This window comes from Ursus maritimus, unplaced genomic scaffold, assembly GCF_017311325.1.
Source record: "Ursus maritimus isolate PB19 unplaced genomic scaffold, ASM1731132v1 scaffold_14, whole genome shotgun sequence".
Lineage (NCBI taxonomy): Eukaryota > Metazoa > Chordata > Mammalia > Carnivora > Ursidae > Ursus > Ursus maritimus.
The window spans coordinates 25,234,166-25,256,213 of NW_024423786.1; the positions used below are offsets into that span (position 1 = coordinate 25,234,166).

The 22,048-nt window shown below is 40.2% G+C and overlaps 1 protein-coding gene across 1 annotated transcript in view; it reads left to right on the forward strand.

Moving 5' to 3' along the window:
* Positions 1-22,048, forward strand: part of MAGI1 (membrane associated guanylate kinase, WW and PDZ domain containing 1) — a 606,640-nt gene that overhangs the window by 124,165 nt on the left and 460,427 nt on the right.

The window sequence follows — 22,048 nt, forward strand, 5'->3', positions numbered from 1 at the left end:
TTGCTATGGTTGGATATTCTTTTGGGCTTACTGCGAATTACAGTTTGATTGTTGAGAAATCCTTTGAGAGGATAAAGATGTTTAGAAGTGTATAGATGGCATAGATAGGTATTGTTTTTCAATATTAATATGGAGGATAATTTGGCTTCATTTTGGATGAGGCCTCACCACCTAGATGACTTTGATTTTAGCCATTAGCCATACACTTGGCACTTCAAATTGTAATTAATTTAGCTTAAGTTATTCCCTTTGATAAAAAAAAAAAGCTGCAGGTTAGATGGTTATTAATCATTTCAAGATTCTTTGTAGGAGTTTGGAAAGAAGAAATTTGATTATTGTGTGCAAAGTAGTGACTGCCTTGCCTTCTGGAATGAATGATAGTGATTCTGAGAATTCTGGCCTCTGACTCTGAGGTGACAGTTTGATTCTGAACCCTCAAGGTGCCACTTACACAAACCCAGACCAGCAAATGCTATGCATTTATCACCTCTTTTATTTTTATTTTTTTAAAGTAAGCTTGATACCCAATGTGAAGCTTAAACTCATGCCTCCGAGATCAAGAGTCACATGGTCTCCTGACTGAGCCAGCCAAGCGTAAACTAAACTCTACCCCTAACCTGGGGCTCAAACTCATGCCCCTGAGATCAAGGGTTGCATGTTCCAGCAACTGAGCTAACCAGGCACCCCCACATGTTTTGTTCTTTAATGTCTTGGTCAAGGCATTGGGTGGAGAGAAAAGGGATTGACAAAGATGTACTGAATTTTTATTTATTTTTATTTTAAAGATTTTTAAGACATTTTTATTTATTTATTTGAGAGACAGACAGAGGGTGCCAGCACAAAGGGAGAGGGGCAAAGGGAGAGGGAGGGAGAATCCCAAGCAGACTCCCCGCTGAGTGCAGAATCAGATGCAGGCCCCCATCTCCCGACCCCAAGACCACAATCCGAGCCAAAACCAAGAGTTGGAGGCTAAACTGACTGTGCCAGCAAGGCACCCCTATTTTTATCTATCTTTCTGTCTCTCTCTCTCTCTCTATCTATTTAGAATGTGAGTGGGGGAAGGGGCAGAGGGAGAGAATCTTCAAGCAGACTCGCCGCTGAGTGCGGAGTCCTATGCAGGGCTCTGTCCCTGACCCACGAGATCATGACCTGAGCCGAAACCAAGAGTCTGACGCTTAATCAGCTGACCAACCAGGTGCACCGAGGTCCTGAAGTTTTAAATAAGGCATTCTGCCTATTGTAGCACCTATGAACCCATCTAGGCAGTAAGTGCTGGCACTGCCCACTTACGAGGCACATTTGTGGAAGAGGCGTGGTCTCTCTTATCCCTGGCATATTACTCCACCCCATCGTGAAATAAAGGACTAATGGATTTATTGCCAGGTTTTGCAAGATCATATACACATTGCTAAGTCTTCAATGGTTATACAAATAGCTAAAAAAGAGATGTCTTGATTTTTTCTGATTAATAACATTAAGTGTCACCATTTCCAGTCCTTGTTATTGTTCAGTCCTATTTGGATATGTCACAATGATAATGATGGGTGTGTGTTATTTTGACCTCATGTGAAGGTTCCATGACAACAGTAAACATTCACTTCGCAGGTTTTCATAAGGCAATAAATCTGGGTGATGCAAGCAGCCTCAGCCTGCAATAAAGATGTGTTGTGAAATTTCTCATGCCAGAAGAGACACTCATAGCTGGGATTGGCATTTTCAAGGCCACTGATGGTGATGACAGAATTCTCCTTTTGGGCTTGACATCAGATGGGGTTTGTGGCTCATTGGGTTCTGTGTTGCCTGGGTATGTCTTATTTTGGCTTCATTGGACGGTTTGCACCGCTGACCTAGGCGGTTCCTGTTCTCACTCTTTGCAGAATACTCTTGGTATTTTATTTTTTTTTTCTTACACTAATTCTCAATTCAAAAATAAAAAACAAACCCTAGCATTCAACATCATTGCTAAGGCTAAGAATACTGTATAATAGGATTTCTAATCAAGATTGCTACCTTTCCAAAATCTGACAATTCGTGTTGGGATACTGTTTTGGCAAAATTTTCATGGGATGATTTTTTTTTCTTTCTTTCTTTAAAAACAAACAAACAGACAAACATGGTGGTGCCTGGCTGGCTCAGTCTGAAGTGTATGCAATTCTTGATCTTAGGGTCATAAGTTCAAGCCTCACGTTGGGTGTAGAGATTACTTAAAGAAAAAAAAACCTTAAAAAAAATATGGGTCCCAGCTTTCACCAAAGAACAGCAAAGTATCAGTGGCGTGTTTTACTTGTATGGTGTAATGGAAATCACACCTGATTGGGAGTCACATGGGCCTGTTTTAACCTCTTTGTACTATCGTGTGACACACTTATTGTGTGACTTTGGACAATTCACATACTTTCTAAAACTCTATTTTTTTCACCGTTTGAAATCTTAATATTCATGTGTACTAGGGATTGTGGCAGAAATTGCAGTGTTATCGCCTGTATTCTTCTTGGAGTATGACTTCGATCCTCCTTCCGTAGGAAGGTAGGGGGTTGTGGTGTCTTTGTACCTTTTCTTTGTGTCAGGGGAGTTTGTGCTGATGGTGGAAGTGGTACGGCGGAAATGCCAAGATGGGGTCATCTAAAGTGATAGAGTTTCCACCTGCTTGTCTTGGGACATTTGATTTTGGAATCCAGCCGGTAGGCTGTGAGAAACTCAGGCAGTCACCACGAATGCCAAGTGTTCATGGGTGTTGCAGTGGACAGCTCCAGCTGGGGTCCCAGATGATTCTAGCCCCTAGCTGTGGAATGACCGCCATCTTCCCAGAGGAAGCTCCAGCTGTCAAGGAGCAGAGACAAGACATTTCCACCATGTTCTTTTTTTTTTTTTTTTTTTAAGATTTTATTTATTTATTTGACAGAGAGACAGCCAGCCAGAGAGGGAACACAAGCAGGGGGAGTGAGAGAGGAAGAAGCAGGCTTCCAGCGGAGGAGCCTGGTGTGGGGCTCGATCCCATAACGCCGGGATCACGCCCTGAGCCGAAGGCAGACGCTTAACGACTGCGCTACCCAGGCGCCCCCCACCATGTTCTGTATAAAATCTTGACTCACAGAAATTGTGAAAAATAAAATATTGTTGTCTTTTTTTTTTTTAAGTGAGCTATGCCCAATGTGGGGCTTGAACTCACAACCCCAAGATCAAGATTCGCATGCTCTACGACGGAGCCAGCCAGGTGCCCCATCTTGTTCTCTTTTTTCTGGTGACAGGTAATTGACATAGAACATTGTATTAGTTTCAGGTGTACAATGTAATGATTTCCTATTTGTGTGTATTGTGAGGCCATCACCACATAAAGTGTAGTTGACATCCATCACTATAGATAGTTGAAAAATTTTTTTTTCTTGTGATGAGACCTTTTAACATCTAGTATTGTTGTTATCATAAGCCATGATGTTTTGGGATGATTTGTTATGTAGCAGTAGATAAGCAGAACAAGTTTATTGTGAGAGGCAAATGAAACAGTAATTATCTTTCTAGGTTTGACGGCTCTCTGTGACCTTGGGCAAGATATTTAACTTTTCTGTGTTTGGTTTTTTTTCTTTTTTTCCTTAACTTTAAATGGGGCCAATAGTACCTCCCTCTTAAACTTACTATGAGAAATAGTGATTTAATACTTGTGAGATACTCAGTAAATGTTAGTTGTCATTATTTTCTTTTAATCTCTATTGTTGGGAACTGAGAATGTATGGAGAGACTTATGTTCATTGTATTATGAGTTTTAAATGAATAAATGAAATAAATTTTGTTTAAGTGCCTTTCTCTAGGCGAGAAACTAGTGGGGCTTTTGGATATCAAAGTTTGAATGTGATTTTCATGAACGAAAAAAATAAAAGAAAAATTAAAAATAAATCTCTTACCTAGTATCTGCCAGACATTTATTATTTAATATATATATATTTCTTAAAGATTATTTATTTATTTATTCGAGAGAGAAAGAGAGCAGGAGCAAGGAGGAGGGACAGAGCATGAGGGAGAAGCAGACTCCCCACTGAACAAGGAACCCAATACAGGACTTGATCTCAGGATCCCGGGATCACGACCTGAGCCAAAGGCAGACACTTAACCAACTGAGCCTCCCAGACACCTCTGTTTTATAATTTTACTAAGATTGTATCTGTCCAGGAAACTTTGGCTTCAGTTGATAGAAGAAGGCATAAATGTTCTAATATAAGACATCGATAGAAGAAGGGTTGTTGAAGAATGGGAAGTAGGAGGGAAATCTTATTTTATTCATATTCCGTACTAGGAGCTGGACTACAGGCTCTTACCGCTGTCTTTGGCTTAGAGACTTGGAGGCAGACTAGTTAAGAAACTAATGGTGTGTTACTAAAGGTTTGCTGGCCCTGAAATGGGCTTTGTTAGGATCCTTCTCTGTGGGGTTACACGGGGAGGGCAGAACTTGGCCTAGGCAGTTTTGCTTGCGGGCTACAAGCTAGTGGTCTGAGCTCACACATTTGTGTTGGTTTCTGCCTCTGACCCTCCTGTAGCTTTGTGACCTCTCTAGGCCTTTGTTTCTTCTGTTGTCAAATGACTAAATGAAGGTAATGTCAACTGGGTGGTTCTTACTTGGGTTGTCAGGAGATTTCAGGGAATAACCCACTGTTTCTCAAACTTGCCTGATTATAAGAATCACCCTAAGGCATTTTTAAAAAAATACTGGGCCCCCTCCCAGAGTGACAGAATCCGAATTTCCAGGGATTCTGTGATTTTTACATATCCCAGGTATGTCTTACAGTTAGACTTCTCTGGGAGACACTAAGAAGAGGCATGTAAAGCTCATTAGTTAAGACTATTAAAAAAAAAAAGTTAGCTGGTATAGTAATTATATTTATTGTACTGTTTTAGGTATGTTCTTTTACATTATGTTCCGTAAATTTATTTATGTAGTTCTTGAATAATTCCTGAAAAAGAAACCAGGGAATGTGGACTAATGTTGATAAACCAGTTAAATAAAATCTGTTTCTGCTTTTAATTTTAATCCCATTATTTTTCATTAGTAAGTTACTCTTTTTCCTTTCTTTTCTGGAGTATGGACGGTCGTAACCAAGTTAATGAGTTTCCTCTCGACTGCCCAAGCCTTTTGAGGCTTAGGAGACCATGGATTGAGATTTTTTTCTGTTAGATAATTAAAGAAAAATAGCTTTGTAGTTAGGGTCACTGAATCCGGAGGGAGTTTACCCACTGGCTCCCCATCTGGCTGTGGCTGGGTCTTCATGTTGTAGGGCATATGATAATGAGATTGAGAATAACTATGTTGGTGACTCTAATTAAAGACCGTGTTTTCTATATAATGAGTAACTATAATGAGTTTTCTATATAAGAATCTATTTAGAATGCTGCGTGTTTGTGTGTATCTCACTGTTTGCCATAATCTCGTTTTAATTGGTCACTGGTTCGTTACTTGTCACAAATTTGAACTGGAACCACATGGGTTTATATCAGAGTCTTTCAGCTTCCTAGGACAGTGCATGTGTTGCTGAATACTTTAAAGTATGGTTGCTTTTGTGATCATTGGTTATATTGTGCCTCACATTGTCTTCTGCTACGTAATGAGGAAAAGTAACCCTCATGTTATTTACATATATATATATATATTTACATATATATATATATAAAATATGAATAATACGAATACGCCTCTTAACATTTTAATTTACTGGTTCTTAATACTCTAGTGGCCTAGGCTCACTTTATGTTTATTTTACTTCCTCTTTGTGAAGTTTTAAAATTTGAGCTTTAATGGTATTATTGATTGTACCTCCCTACGGCCGAGTTCAATGGTTGGCTAATGGTGGATGCTAGGGTCACATTGCCAGATTTAGAGTACGAGCTCAATAAATTATTTTTTGCCATTATAATTATTTGCTTCATTTATTTTTTTTAAAGAACAGATCAATGTTTAAGAATTACAAATGCGTTGTAATAGGTTTTGTTGCATAAACAGATGAGGTGATAAATTCCGTTGTTATCTTCGCGGGTTTATTTGTAGTGTTTCAGCTAGCTGTTAACAAATCCAGTGGGAGGAAGTCAGTTGGTGTGGCTTGCTGGGGAGTTCTAAAACTCAGATTTGGGTTGCAGTTCCCCCTGTATGAACGGCCTTGGGCAAATTCCGGAACCACAGTGACCCTCAGTGTGAACATCTATGAATGGATAGGCCATTGTCTTGTATTTATTTCAACTCTTCGTTCTTGGCTCAGTGATTCTGCTTGTCCTTTAAACTCCTGTTTGAGTTGGATATAGTGTTAAGCTTAGTTGCAGGTTTCTTGCAAGTCCTTTGGTTGTTTGGGAAGTTGGTTCTCAAATATCGGTTCTTGGATCTGTGCTGGGTCTTGTTCAGATATAAATTTGTTGAAGTCGAGGCACAGGCTGGACTTCTGGTGCACTTGTATGCGTGCGTGTGTGTTTGTGTTTGTGTTCAAAAGAGTTTTCAATGTCAGTGCCCTGGCGTTGCCAACTCTTATTCCAATTTTTTTTCGACGAACAGCATGAGATGGGCACTAGGATTACAACCTGTTGAAGGCTATAAAGCTGCTCCCACATTTGTCTTTTATAAGGAGCCCTGCAGTGAACATCCGTGTACATGTGCGAATGTCCTCATACATATCCCTTGTGGACAGACGCCCATAGATTTACATTCTGCTCAGGCTTTTAATGTCAGCTCAGCCAGCTCCTCCTCTCGGAAGCCTTACCTGACAACTTGTTCCAAATCCTCCTGCATCCCCTTTCCCCTAGGTTAGGCACCCTTGATGTGCTTCCATTATACACCACACATATCTTTATCAAAATATGTCTCCTTCCGCCATCTGCCCAAAGACCATGAGTCCTTTGAGAGTAGATATGGCTTCCTTCATATTTATATCCCCGCATGACACATCATAGTTGGGGGGATTTAAGGATTGTTAACTAAAAGCTAATCTTCATGTCTGACTTTGCCTTCTGTTCCTTTTCTGACATATTATAAAATCTATTCGAAATACAGATATTTCATCTTGAGGTTACTGTTTTTCTGATTTTTTTTTTTGACTTATTGTTCGAAATTCAGGGAGGTATTTCTCATAGTCTTCCACTAAGTTATTAAGAAATGTAAATGGGACAGGTGCCTGGGGGAGCTCAGTCACTTAAGTGTCAGACTTGGTTCATGATCTTGGGGGTCCTGGGATTAGAGCCCCATGTGTGGCTCCCTGTTCAGCGGGGAGTCTGCTTCCTCTCTCCCTCTCCTCGCCCCCTTGTATACTCTCTCTCTCTCTGAAATAAATAAATAAATCTAAAAAAAAAAGAAATGTGAATGGGTTAGTTTGAATTATTCAAAATTCTAATGTTTTATTGACAGTGTATTACTAGGAAAATGGGTAGTAAAAGATACTTTAATGCCAATGTGAGTTTATTAACCCTTCACACATTTTTGTTCATTCTTCTAGTAATGAACTAGAACTGTAATAAAACAATGAACTTGTTTTATTACAAGTTAGGAATTAATCAGTCTTACAGTTTTGTTTCAGAGGTTTTTGTAGTCATTAAAAAAAATAATGTGCCTAATTTTTTATTATTACAAAAGTGATAGAAGTTGATAGACAAAACTACAATTATCTCGTATTTTACTACTCAGTAAAGATCAGTGTGAACATTTTGTTTCAGCATTTAAGAAAGCATGCTCCTTATTATTATCCTAGCAAGATATTCCTCAGAAGAATTCTGGGTGAACAGTTTTTGAAAATGCTGCGTATGTTCTAGAAAGTCTAAATACTCATTCGCTAGCATCCGACCAGGGGCCTTCTAGCCCTGTCTCTCTTCCCCATTTAAGCCTTTATTAAGGTACCAGCAAACTGGTATTCCTGGAGTTGACTTTGAGAAATGCTGGTGTGGCAATACATTGCTTTTCAGTGTTTTTAAATCGATGTGTAATGAGCATCCATGAACGTGGGTTCGTTTACTTTTAAACAAAAATGGTTTATTCCTTAGGTCCTGGGTTCCAGCTTGCTTTTTTGTTTTATAATGCATGACCATCTTTCCTGTCAGTATATAAACTTCTACAGCATAGTTTTTATCGTTATGTAGGACTTCATTCTGTGGATTATTTCATATGTTATTCAAACAATCCTGTATTGTTGAACATCTAGGTTTTCCAAAACGTCTGTGAACAACTTTGTAGCACAAATCTTTTTTTTTTTTTTAAAGATTTTATTTATTTATTTGACAGAGATAGAGACAGCCAGCGAGAGAGGGAACACAAGCAGGGGGAGTGGGAGAGGAAGAAGCAGGCTCATAGCAGAGGAGCCTGATGTGGGGCTCGATCCCATAGCGCCGGGATCACGCCCTGAGCCGAGGGCAGACGCTTAACCGCTGTGCCACCCAGGCGCCCCTGTAGCACAAATCTTAATTACTTCCTTAGTTCCAGCAACTGTGATTGACCTGTTATCTTACATGTGTGCTGGCATTGATAGTATGTTGCTGTTTCATCATTAAAGTTACCCTTCTCAATTTCGTATTTTTAAGTCCTAGCTCATCGGTAACTTTTGTGATTGATATCTGGCTCACCCACTTGTTAGATTATTCACAACAGCGTTTTATATACTTGCTTAAACAAGATGAAATTCAGAGAGGTGATATTCCAATACTTGCTATGGAGTGACTTTTTTTTTCTTTTTTCTTTTTTTAAAGATTATTTATTTATTTATTTATTTGACAGAGATAGAGACAGCCAGCGAGAGAGGGAGCACAAGCAGGGGGAGTGGGAGAGGAAGAAGCAGGCTCATAGCGGAGGAGCCTGATATGGGGCTCTATCCCATAACGCCGGGATCACGTCCTGAGCCGAAGGCAGACGCTTCACCGCTGTGCCACCCAGGCGCCCCTATGGAGTGACTTTTGAATTATATTCCCCTTCATCATAAAGGCAATAGAATGTTGCCTATTCTGTGAATTCCAGGGCCATAGTCACAAAAATGGAAGAGTCCACCAGTGGTTTGTTTTTGACCCATAGTGTTACTCCTCTGCATCACATATGTTTAAAGGTTGTTTGGCGTTAAGTTTAGAATTTGCTGGAAGTCACTAATGGTATGCAAAAGTAGTTATCACTATGGCTCATTGGGTAGCTGAATAGCTAAGAGGACAGAAAATTAGGACCCTGGGCTGAAAATAATGAGTGTATATTGCCAAGCCCAGAAGAGGAAGGTCCGTGCTGATTCCCAGCCTGCAGCACCCACTGGACCGCTAAAAACACAGCAACAAAAGAGAGTTCTTGCCTTTTTAAATTGATGGATCTTTCTCCTCTGCTTTCACACATTTTCCAATACATATTCGATGATTGTGGCCATGGCTAACTGAGCCCTCTAACTCTGACCTAGGGATAGGTTAATCACTGGCTCCATCTATCAGGCGTTGTATTATCCAGGTCAGCTGAAAGACCCCTCCGGGTACGTGTGGTGGTTCCCAGTCTTTTAGAGTCTGTATTTCAAAAAATTTCAGACACTTAGTATTAGTTAATATTACTTGTACTTTCAGGATCTGTTAGTTTTGGAAAACAACTGTGAAATCTGGTAATGCCTTGTCTATGTCACACTTGCGCGTGTGTACGTGTGTGTGTGTGTGTGTATGCATGTAGGTATATGTATGTGTGTCTAATACTTACCTTTTAATTACATTTTTTTTAGTATACAAATAATTCTTGGTGTACAAATAGAGTCCCACACCCTTTGAAATAATGGTATCCCATCAGATTTTGTGACCTTCAGTTTATGGGAGCTTTCGATCGGAGTATCTTGAGCATCTTGGACAATTTTTATGCCTTCTTGTTTCTTTTAGATGGGCTGATTAAAGGCTTTTAGTTCTTTATAATCAGTATTTAATTTTTGAGGGTTTTTTTAATCATCAAGAATATTGTTATAGCATTTTAAAATGTATTATCTGCGTGTGTGTGTATATGCATTTAAGACTTGTGAATCAGTGTTCTGGTTTGTTGTTTCTAAAACTGATTTCATAAGCGTCATTTTTCTATTTACTATTCGAATAATTTTATTTTCTTCACTTCTGTCCATAGTAACTCACGATGTACACCCATTTTTTTTTTTCTTCTCAACTTAGCCTCATAAAAGTTCATTTGGATCTTGAGGGTTATAATGGGTCTCTTGAATACTTTCATTGCCTGCATTAGACATTTACTTAGTTCCTGCTGTATGCTCCACACTTGCCTTTGATCTGGAGATCAAAGATAGAGTTTTTCCTTTCTCCACCTCTGTTCAAATACCTGGGGCTTTTGTAAAATTGTTGAGATGGCTTCTAGATGCTTAATATGCCTCTTTAGGTGATAAGTTCCATGAAGGTGAGGAGCCCTTTTTTTTCCTAAGGAAGCTTCAAGTTGACTATTTTGCACACAGTTATGTGGCTTTTCTTTTACCACGAGGTTGGGTAGTGGGAATTGTTTTTACAGTAACGAGAATGTGATTTCTCTAATTAACTGGGTACCTTTTATAAAAGTTGGGCGTTGCTGATCTAAAGCAGTGCTGGTTTGATGGCATGTTCTTCCTGCAGTACGAGATGCTCTACTGAACTCTTCGTGGCCTGGATGATGTAGTCCGATATTGGCGCTGTATCATACAGGCTCTGCTGTATGCCGACTTCCAGTGTATGGACGTCGATGTGGGATGTGCATCGTCCTTCCGTGTAGTATAGCTCTGTGGTTCTTAGGTAGCAAGAACTACTTTGCAGTGAATGATACATCCCCGCCCAGGTGTGCTGACAGGCGACCCAACACATTCTCAGGAGGTCTTGGGAGCCTTCAGACATCGATTGAGGCTCAAAGAAGAACTGCCTGAACACCCAGTTGGACATTGCCGGGCCTCAGATGCCCAGTGGTGGCTTGTGATGATGAGTTTATGAATGTCCGAACCAGACCTAGGGTGTTTATTTTTCTATTTAATGTTTCATTAATTTTCCCTTCCTTCCTTCCTTCCTTCCTTTCTTTCTTTCTTTCTTTCTTTCTTTCTTTCTTTCTTTCTTTCTTTCTTTCTTTCTTTCTTTCTTCTTCCTGCTTCTGAGAGCAATTGTGTTATCCTTTAAAGGCAAGGAAGTTAAAGAAATAGATTTAAGGTTTGTGGTGTGCTGTCGTTTTTTATATGTAGTAGAGGTGACACTTTTATGAATTTACTTCCTTGAATTCAGAAGGCCGCCATTTTATTCGTGGATGGCGATTCCATTGCCTCCTCCTGCCTTTGCCTTTTTCTGTTCCAGTGTAAGTTATAGTGTTGTAATATATGCTTTATTTTTGTAGTTTTTTCCCTCTCTTTTTGGATTTTATTTATTTATTTGAGTGAGAGTGTGTGTGTGTGTGTGTGTGTGTGTGCGCGCATGCACACGTGCAGGTGGGTGTAGGGTGGGGGCGTTGCGGCAGAGGGAGAAGAACAAGCAGACTCCCCGCTGAGTGTGGAGCCCACTGGGGGCTCCATCCCATGACCCTGAGATGACCTGAGCCAAAATCAAGAGTTGGGAAGAAAATTACATTTTCTTTGTGATCTTCCTCTGTCCCTAACCCCCAATTCCTATCCTCCAGAGATAGCCAATCCGAGATATATTTTTTCCATCTTTCTACCTATATAAAATATGCATATGATCTTCGGAATTTTTTTTTTTTAAGATTTTATTTATTTATTTGACAGAGATAGAGACAGCCAGCGTGAGAGGGAACACAAGCAGGGGGAGTGGGAGAGGAAGAAGCAGGCTTCCAACGGAGGAGCCTGATGTTGGGCTCGATCCCAGAACTCCGGGATCACGCCCTGAGCCGAAGGCAGACACTTAACGACTGAGCCACCCAGGCTCCCCAATCTTCGGAATTTTTTTTACCTAGATGGCAGATGTGTTTATTTTACTTCTGAAAATCTAAAATCTTGCATCCAAATCAGACTCTCCTTTATCAACATTTTATTGTAACTACCCCTAGTACTTTATGTGTTTACACAGAAGCCCTGGACGTTAACCAGGTACTCTGTTTTCTTAAATGTTTCAGAAGTGACAAGTGACATATTCCCATTCTGAAACGGTTTTGGAGGAAGAGGTGCAGAAGATCAGGCTGGAGAAATTAAATAGCTGCCTAGTTCAACTATATTCAAGTGTTCTGCGTATCAGCTAAAATACATTAGCAGATGCCACCAAATCACAGTGGCCTCCCTATCATACAGGTTCATTTCTGTCTCACATGACAATCCAGCCCTAGAATAGTCCAGGGCCAATGTGGGTTTGAGGGGATGGGAACTTGCGTTCCACCCTAATTATTCCGCCATTATGCCATTTTCCTTGGCATTCCTGTTAGTGGGAAAGGGACAAGGGGAGGGCAGGTCTGTTGTCTTCACTGACATGTCTTGGAAATTGCATACTCACTTCTGCTCACATCTCATTAGCCAGACCTTATTCCTATGGCCATAACCAGATGCAGTGCTGTAATCAGGGCCACCATATGCTCAGCTGAGAATTTGGAGGAAGGGGAGGATGCATTTTCGGAGGCAATTCAGTCTTTGCTGAAGAGTACGACTATCATTTTGCTTAAAAGGAAGCTTGAGACATAGACGCTTTTTTGAGACGAAGTGAAAATCCCATTGCTGTACCAAATCCAATTGGGAAAGAGTCGTTTTCCATTCAAATATTTTCCTTGATTCATGTAGTTTGATTGACAAAAAGTACGTTGTGTCGTGTGATTTTGCTAATAATGGGTCCCTTACATATGAATATTCTCTGCAGAACAGGTGTGAAGCAAGGCTTTATTTGGTAATGGAACTCCATAAAACAGGGAGATTGGACTATAATAATTCCTTTCTCCATCTAAAGAAAGGTAGGCGCATTACAGTTCTAACCTTTTTGGAGGTACAGCACATTATCCTTGTTAAGTTATTTTTGCTTTAACTGATCTAACTCGTTTCCTATAGTTAGAAAATCTAAACAAAGCTATGATACCATACGCTTGATTTTTAAATAGCATTATACAGATGAATGTCTATGTATAAATGTTTACATACCTACATCTGCAGATGCCACCTACAGTTGTATGAACGTTTGTCCCATAGATTTTAACTCATAATGAGCATGAATTTTTTCCCTCATGATCTAGATTTGATAAGGAATGATGTTTACAATGCATGTGAAATACCATTTTGTACCACTACCCCGATATTTGTGTTATGATTGAGTTACTTAGTTCTCTGGTTGAATACTTAGGTTGTGTCTGAACTTCTGCTTTTGTAAACAATGCTGTGATGAATATCTTTGTGTATATATCATGTTATCTATTTGAATATTTCCCGAGACAAGTGCTGTTGCCTGCAGAGTTGCTTGGTGTTGGGATTTATACTATTTTAAAGTTCTTGTTACACATCTTGTTAATACAAATTTCCTCATATTCTGGCCACCTCGGGAGTTTTGTCTTTTACTTACATATGTTTTTTTTTTTTTTTTTTAAGATTTTATTTATTTATTTGACAGAGAGACAGCCAGCGAGAGAGGGAACACAAGCAGGGGGAGTGGGAGAGGAAGAAGCAGGCTCATAGCAGAGGAGCCTGATGTGGGGCTCCATCCCACAACACCGGGATCACGCCCTGAGCCGAAGGCAGACGCTTAACCGCTGTGCCACCCAGGCGCCCCTACTTACATATTTGTTAATTGGGTAGCAAGATTAGTTGTTTGATAGTTCAGTATTTTATTAGTCAGGGAATTGATTTAAGTTGTCTTATATTTTCTCCTTGTAAATTTTATCCCGGGGGCACCTGGGTGGCATAGTTGGTTGAGTACCCAGCTCTTGGGTTTGGCTCAGGTTGTGATCTCGAGGTCATGGGGTCGAGCCCTGTGTGGGGCTCTCTGCTCAGGGTGGAGTCTGCTTGAGTTTCTTTCTCCTTCTCTTTTTGCCCCTACCCCCGGGCTTGCTCTTTCTCAAATAAATAAATAAATCTTTACATTTTTTTAAAATTCTGAACTTTAGGTCTATGTCCTTTTGTATTTGAGGAAAGTACTTTTATTTATTGTTTACCCACTTTTTGTGTTCCTACGTGGTAGTGTAGACAAGTTCTCTATTTTCCCCACTCTATGTATAGGTATAATTTATTCATTCATGTTGGTAATGAGTTTGTGCCTAGATACCTCATATTCTCTATTTTGGGTCATTTGCTCCCTGTTGTATCTAAGGATAGGCAGCAGATGGCAGGGCCGTGGGGAGAGTTGGATGGTAGGCTTAACTTGGGTGTGTATTTTTTTCTGTTACATTGTGAAGTCACAATCGCATTAGTTGACCATCACCTTTAGAGCTCTTTAATATAGTGTTTGGTTGGTGTCGTTTCTCTGTCCTCCTCTTTTCATTCTTATTCTTTTCTCTATCTTACTTTTCTCCTAGAATTTCTCTCTCTCTCTCTTTCTCTCTGTCTCTCTGTCGTTTTCTCTCTCTTTGCCTGTTCAGGGCACAATTCTGTAAGAATTCTTTTCTTCTTCCTTTTTGGTAGACTGGGGAATTCAGACTGAAAAGCTTATTTCTTCCTGATGAACAGGAAATGTACTGGCCCCACCAGTTTATTTGGGGAGTCACATTTAACCAAGTGCCCTTCATGTGTGCACAAAACCCAACATCATCCCTTGTTCCTCTGGTGGTGGGTAGCCTTTTTTGTTGTGTCTGAGGGTGGGAGACAGGGAGAGGGTTAGAACAGTGGCAGTCCTGGAATGTAATTTGTCTCACGACTGGATTTTCTGACGCTAGCGTTGAAAGCAACAACTCTCAAAGAATATCTTTTGAAAAATGCGAATATTAGTAATTCAGTAATTGACACATTCCGCTTAAACTGGGTGGTCTTTCAGAAATAGAATCTTAGAGCAAATTGCCCGTTTCAGTGGAATTCCAAAATGAAGTCTTTGTTATAATTGTTGCAAAGAATTATTTATCTAACGTGTATTAAGTTCTTCCTTGCTATGACCCAACCCACTCGTAAAAGAGATACTCTCCATTCTAGACGTCCTCATTTCACAATTACTTGATTTTACTTCTTTTAGGCAAGAGGTTGCTAGTGCATCTTCTGCATGAGTGTGTTTTTCGAAACACTGTCTACAACTTGTTTAGGTAACACAAAATGCAAGTACAATAAAGATTGTGTAATGAAATACTTGAATCTTTTCTTTTAAATGGTTTTTGCAGACCTTTTGGCTCATTTTTAATATAGGTGTTTTCACTGCGCTCTTCTCATGAGAGTCCACTTCTAGACCTGGACTTCAACCTTTTTCTTAGAAGTCGAACCTCTAAGGGACTGGGATGGTACAGAAATTGGGAAGAGAAACAGTTGTGTAATTTGCTGGTGTGGGCTACCGGATTGCTTGTGAGATAGGCACGTGTGCATTTTCTGCCTGGAGGGGCTCAGCACACATTTTTTTCTTCTCGTTTTCTCTTTCTTTCTTTCCCTTCCTTCTTTTCCTTTTCCTCCCATTCCCTGATTTTCCCAAGTGGGGAAAATCTCTCCATCTTTTTTTTTTTTTTTAAATTGAGGACAATTGTCTTACAATATTCTATTAGTTTCAGGTGTATATCATAGAGATTTGATATTTTTCTACATTACATGATGATCCTCATAAATGTCTAGTCACCGTCTGTCACCATACAAAGTTATATAGTATTATTGGCTACATTCCCCGTGTTCTACATTATGTCCCCATGACTTATTTATTTTATTTTATTTTATTTTATTTTACTTTATTTTATAACTGTGTTTCTTAATCTTCTTTACCATTTTTGCCCACCCCAAACCCCTCCCCTCTGTTCCGTATTATTTATGAGTTTTGCTTTGTTTGTCGTTCTTAGATTCCACATGTAAGTGAAATCATATGGCATTTGCCTTTCTCCGTCGGACATATTTCACATAGCATAATACCCTCTGGGTCCATTGATGTGGTCACAAATGGCAAGAGTTCATTCCTTTGTATGGCTGACTAATACTCTATTGTATATGTATGTATATATACACACACATCCCACATTTTCTTTATCCGTTCATCTGTTGTTGGACTTAGGTTGCTTCCATATCTTGGCTATTGTAAATAACATTGCACTGAGCTAATAAACAAATGGGATTACATCAAACTAGAAAGTTATTGCGTGCTGAAGGAAACCATCAACAGAACAAAAAGGCAACCTACGTAGTGGGAGAAGATATTTGCAAATCTTATATCCAATAAGGGGTTAATATCCAAAAAATATAAATAACTTACACAGCTTAATATCTTTCAGTCTTAATGGGTTGGTCAACCAAGTTTCTGTGTCTAGCAATAGGAGAACACGTAATTTAAGCCCATCAGACACACTCTTCCTGAAGTTGAATGTGGAACCGAGTGATGTCAAAACTGTTCACTCGGAGGTAAGAAAAGACTGGTAGCTCTTGGTGCCTTGACCTTTAGAGTTACTTTGGTTCCTGTCCTTTCTAAGTCTGTTTCTTCAGCTTTTTCTTTTATTTTGTGGTCACATTATAAACTTCTTTTTCTTTTTTTTTGGTTAAGTTAGCTAGAGTTGGTTGCTGTTGCTAACAAAACCTATCTGAAATGTACACGTCGGGATGGTTTAAGGGAAGCTTGTATAGCAGCCATCGGGCTTCCCAAGGTTATTTACCCAAGTGCCAGGAGCAAACGCACATTAATTCACCTCACAGAGAATGACGCACAAATTAGAATGATCCTCTATGGATTTATTAAAAAACAACAGTAAATCTCAACCATCAGGATAGAATGCTTATTGTAGCATTTGAATGCATTCATTTTTTGTTGGCAAGGCAAGGTAGGAAGTGATGATTTTCTCCAACGGAAAATTGCTTGGTGATTGGGGTGAGTTAGTTGTATGATCCATGATTGAAACATGATCTCCTCTTGACAGTGCCTGGATGGTACTGCTAAGCTCTGGCACTTTCCTTTGCTTAGTTTCCAGAGGCCCTCGTGACTTTTGACCACTGTCTACGTAGGTGAGGAAAAGAATTTTCCTCCGTCACCTAGCTGACTTGTTAGAAAAAGTACCCAGGTGAATTCAGACATCAGGAGCTGAAGCCCTCCACCATAAATTTGAGAACACCTTCTCCTGTATACCTAGACTTTCTTAAGGCTAGGTACAGTCATTTAATGAGTTTTACTACAAATGTAAAACGAGTTTATTACATGCCGAATCTATCTTCCTAGAATCACAACCAGACCACCTGGATTAGATTTTCGGTGCTTCTGAATTCTTCAGTACACATTAGAGACAATGTCATGTTCATATTGTTAAAGGGCTTTTCACAACCGTTGGCCAAGAAGAACAGCTTTATTCCCTGCCTCCTTCCTCTACTTCCGTGTTCTTGGAGGAAGCCTTTTAATAGAACACTTTTGATTGTATGTTGGTCAGAGGAGCCAGCTTTCCCAAAAGATAGCTAGACTTGATTTCCCCACATGTTTTACATTATGTGTCTGAAACTGGTAAGTTTTAGGAAAGGTTGATACTACTCATGTTTATTTTCTTTGCTATTACCTTCCCTTTCTTCTCGATTTCTTTACTGGCTTTAACTTATTTTAGTATTCTCCTTATAAGTAGCTTTGTTAATAGAACTTTCTGATTTTAGTATCCTCCTTTTAAGTAGTTTTGTTAATTGGATCAAAATAATTTTCCCAAGAAACTACTTTGATTATAGTATTCTCATGCTCAATAATATAGAAGGACTACCTTTTTCTATGGAGGGCCATTATAGGATAGTGGTCAAGAGCACAGGCTCTGGGCCTTGACTGCCAGGGTTGACCAGATGTTCCTTCAGGTAAATGATAAAATGGGAGATAATAATAGTACTCATATGGGTATTGGGAGAATTCAATGAGTTAATGCATGTTGGGGGGTTTTGAATATTCTTCTTTGTCTTGACAATGGTTCCTGGCACAGTGAGATGTATGCATATGATGGGTACTGAATCAACAGTCATAGGTTCTCAAGGTAGCTTACCTTGTTTTCATTTCTAAGGTTAAATTAATTACCACTTGTTGAACATCTGGGATGAGCCATGTGCTGTGCTAAGTTTTGTTAATATATCATGAAATTGTCTGCAACAGTTGTCAGCTAAGGCAGTCTTGAGCTCCATAATCTACATGGGGACGGTGTGTCTTGGAATGGTTAAGGCCCACAAATCATGCTACTTAGCTGGTAAGGTGGTGGAGGACAGATCCGAAGTGCAGTCTTCCATTTCCAGAGCATAGCTCTCTGCTTCCCCTGTTACCATTGTAGTCCGAAGTTCTGAAGCATGGGGTCATGGTCACTGGGCCAGTAGTGTGTTACTTTCAATTTTTCAATTGTTGCATGGCTTGAGAATTTGGCCATGTATTATTTTTCCAATTAATGTAAATGCTGTAGCAGAAATTCCATACTACTTAGAAAAAAAAAAAAGACATGATCTCTTGGAATAAAATTCCCCTACATCAACAGATCGAGCAACTTTTGAGTACTCAAACAATTTTTTTAAAAAAATTTTTTATTTATTTATTTGACAGAGAGAGAGAGAGTAAGAGCACAAGCCAGGAGATCGAGGGAGAAGGAGAAGCAGGCTCCCTGCTCAGCAGGGAGCCAGATGCAGGGCTCAATCCCAGGACCCTGGGATCATGACCTGAGCCGAAGGCAGACGCTTGACCGACTGAGCCACCCAGGTGCCCCTTAAACAGTCTTTTTAATGAAGTATATTACTGAATCACTTTCAAGCAGATTCACTGGTACATCCTGGCAGATCTCATAAAATTCCAATGTCTTTACAAAACAGGGTCATTCTGGATAATCATTTTATAGACAGAGAAATGAAGACAGAAGGCTGTTTATCAACTTGCCAAAGGCCACGTGGTAAATGAGCAACAAAACCGGCATTAAAACCCAAGTTCCCTAAATCCTTCTGTGCAGTTTCTACCCTGAGATCATCTTGTCCTTTACGACAAGGGAGTGATTTAACATTTCTATGTATTGCTTCCTGGGAGACTGTTTGGAATGGTGTCTGGGAGGTACTGACGCGTCTGCCAGGCAGCGCCAGGCCACTGTATGTGGAGCAGAGTGGTGAAGGAAACTAAAAATTGGTTTCTTTCATAACTATTAGACACCTACGGTGTGCTTGTTATTTGTAATCCTGACTTCAGGTTTGACATAAACCTGCTGTTCCTTAGTCCTGGGAGGATCCGCAGCTTTTCCGGCTCACATCCTCCTCAACCCACCTACCCGCGTCGTAGTCATAGTTTAGATCTCAGCACAAACCGTCTCCTGGGGGGAACAGTATGCATATTCAGTACTCTGATCCTTCCTCATTTGACTTCCGTCTTGTTCTTTAAAAATTTCCTCTAAAATCTCACTGCAGTTTCTTCTTTCCTCTTTTGGTCACCAAAAGGTCAAAGCTTGACTTTGAAGCTTTGCTGTTGACTCTACTGCCTCAAACATACCTTTCTTGGTGGAGTCATGGTCATCAAACTCTTTGGGTTGAATACATTGTGCTGCATACAAAACATTTGAAATGTTCCCAAATGTGCACGTCCATATGGAGAACCTCTTATGAGGGGTGTTGCCCTTAGTTCTTGCATACTGCAAGCATTTCTACCCACTTAAATACAGTACATTTTTCACCGCGTGATTCCATACCACCCATCAGTATTTGAATAATTCTTTGATGTGACTTTTCCCTTTTAAGAGTGAAGACTGCATTGGTATAAGTTCAGTTTTGTCTTTGTCATTGTTACATCCTCAGTGCACGAAGTAGAAGCTTAGTAGTAGGAGCTCACTGCTCTGGACTTCATAGAAAGGCGTTGCACGTGACCTTGAACGACTCTTTCTTCCCTAAACCTCTAGAATACTACGGATGCCACTTTGTCCTTGATCACTCATTCATATGAGAAATGTGCTTTTTTGTTGCTTCCTTTCTTTCTGGGAACCAGAGAAAATGCCAGTGAGGAATTGGGAAGATGTCATTGTCCTCTCTGTGGCCTGTTGACTGGGGACATGTTTTAGGGTATATCTGGCTTTAGTTTTGTAGATGAGGGGCACCCGGCTGGCTCAGTCAGTAGAACATACAACTCTTGATCTCAGGGTCATGAGTTCAAGCCCCACATTGGGCAATGGGTCTACTAAAAAAAATAAAATAGATGCGATACGTGTTCATATCATTGAGTGTGTAGTGCGACCACAAATGCTTGAGCTCTCATTGGATCATTCCAGGCATAGAAATCAGGGTTCATCAGGTTGGGCCAGGCCTACTTGATCTGGGTGAATACTGATGGTGAGCAACCATGTTTTTTTTTTTTTTTAAAAGATTTTATTTATTTATTCGACAGAGATAGAGACAGCCAGCGAGAGAGGGAACACAGCAGAGGGAGTAGGAGAGGAAGAAGCAGGCTCACAGCGGAGGAGCCTGACGTGGGGCTCGATCCCACAACGCCGGGATCACGCCCTGAGCCGAAGGCAGACGCTTAACCGCTGTGCCACCCAGGCGCCCCGAGCAACCATGTTTTTTACCCACTGATCTAGATGCAAGGCTTTGGTCTTCATCACTTCCTGCATGTGGGGTTGGGAACCCTGGTTAACTTGTACCTGCTGAAAGGCCGCCGCCGTCATCGTCGTCGTCTTCTTCTCCTTCTCCTTCTCCTTCTCCTTCTCCTTCTCCTTCACCTCCTTTGCCTCCTTCGCCTCCCTCTCCTCCTCCTCCTTCTTCTCCTATCTTATTTGTTTATTTGACAGAGAGAGGTTGGGGGCGGGAGAGCATGAGCCAGAGGGAGAAGCAGACTCCCCACTGAGCAGGGAGCCTGATGTGAGGCTCGATCCCAGGACCCCGAGATCATGACCTGAGCTGAAGGCAGATGCTTAACCAACTGAGCCACCCAGGTGCCCCTGAAAGATCTTCTTGTACGTGAATTCCTAGGAGGGATGTCAAGTTGGAGGAAAAGTGGAAGCTGGGGTATGAAAAAATAGTAAGGCAGAAGCTGAGGCAAAACTGCACTTCTTTATAGGGTGTTAGTGGCTTGTCCAGATCCAAAGTCAGGTTGTGTTAATTATACTATGTTCTGAGAACAGTGAGTATGCCCAGTGTAATTTTGTGTTCTCATGAAATTCCCACTCTCTGCTTTTTCTCCATTGCTAAAATGTGAAGTTTGGTCATTAGATAATCTTTGGTATTGTTTAGAGTTATAAAATGCTATGAATTTTTTAAATGAAGATAGGAACATGGGTGAGTAAATAACAGAAAAAAAGGCAAGGAAGAAACATCTCCTTTTTGTTAAAATGTTATTAGCCATTCCCTCAAAAGAAGTCTGTAATAAATTTTAAAATTAAAATCTCAGCCTTAGCGTTCACCTGTTTTTCTGGCCAACTGGAAGTTGCAGTCTTGGATTTATCTCTTCTCCACTCTTGGCCCTCAAGGAGTTGGCTTTGTGGGTGGAAAAGAGGAATGACAGTGATGAGCTTCCAGGTTGTTAAAAAAAAAAGTCACTGGTCAATTACCTTTTCTACTATGTGGATTCTTTTGTCTTCTCTAGGAAGGAAATGTTCAATATATACACAGTAAATTGCAGGGTTTGTGTGTGTTTCTGTGTGTGTATGATTTTAGTTTGATTTAAGTCCTCATTTAGGATGGCAGGCATCTGTTTGTGAAATAGTGGCAAATGTTTTTTTTCTTTGTTTATTCATGAAGTACTTACTGAATATGAACTTTGCGTTTAAGACTTGCAAATTGTGGGGATCCAAAGAGATACATTGATCTTTCTGTAGAGAAAAAGAGAAAGTAATGATAATCAGGCACCATTTACTGAGTCCTTAGTGTTTGCCCGTTAAGAGATTTAGATAAATGATTTATGCATTCAGCAAATATTTATTATCTGCCTATTATGTGGCGGGCATTGTTCTAAATACTGAGCTGAGAGCTGTGAACAAGACTCAATCCTTGCTGTTATACAGGTGAGGGTGCAGATCAAGAACTAAAATCAGACCCAAAGTCATTTTATTTCCCAGAAAAATGTACAAGTTGAAAGTGGTGTGGCT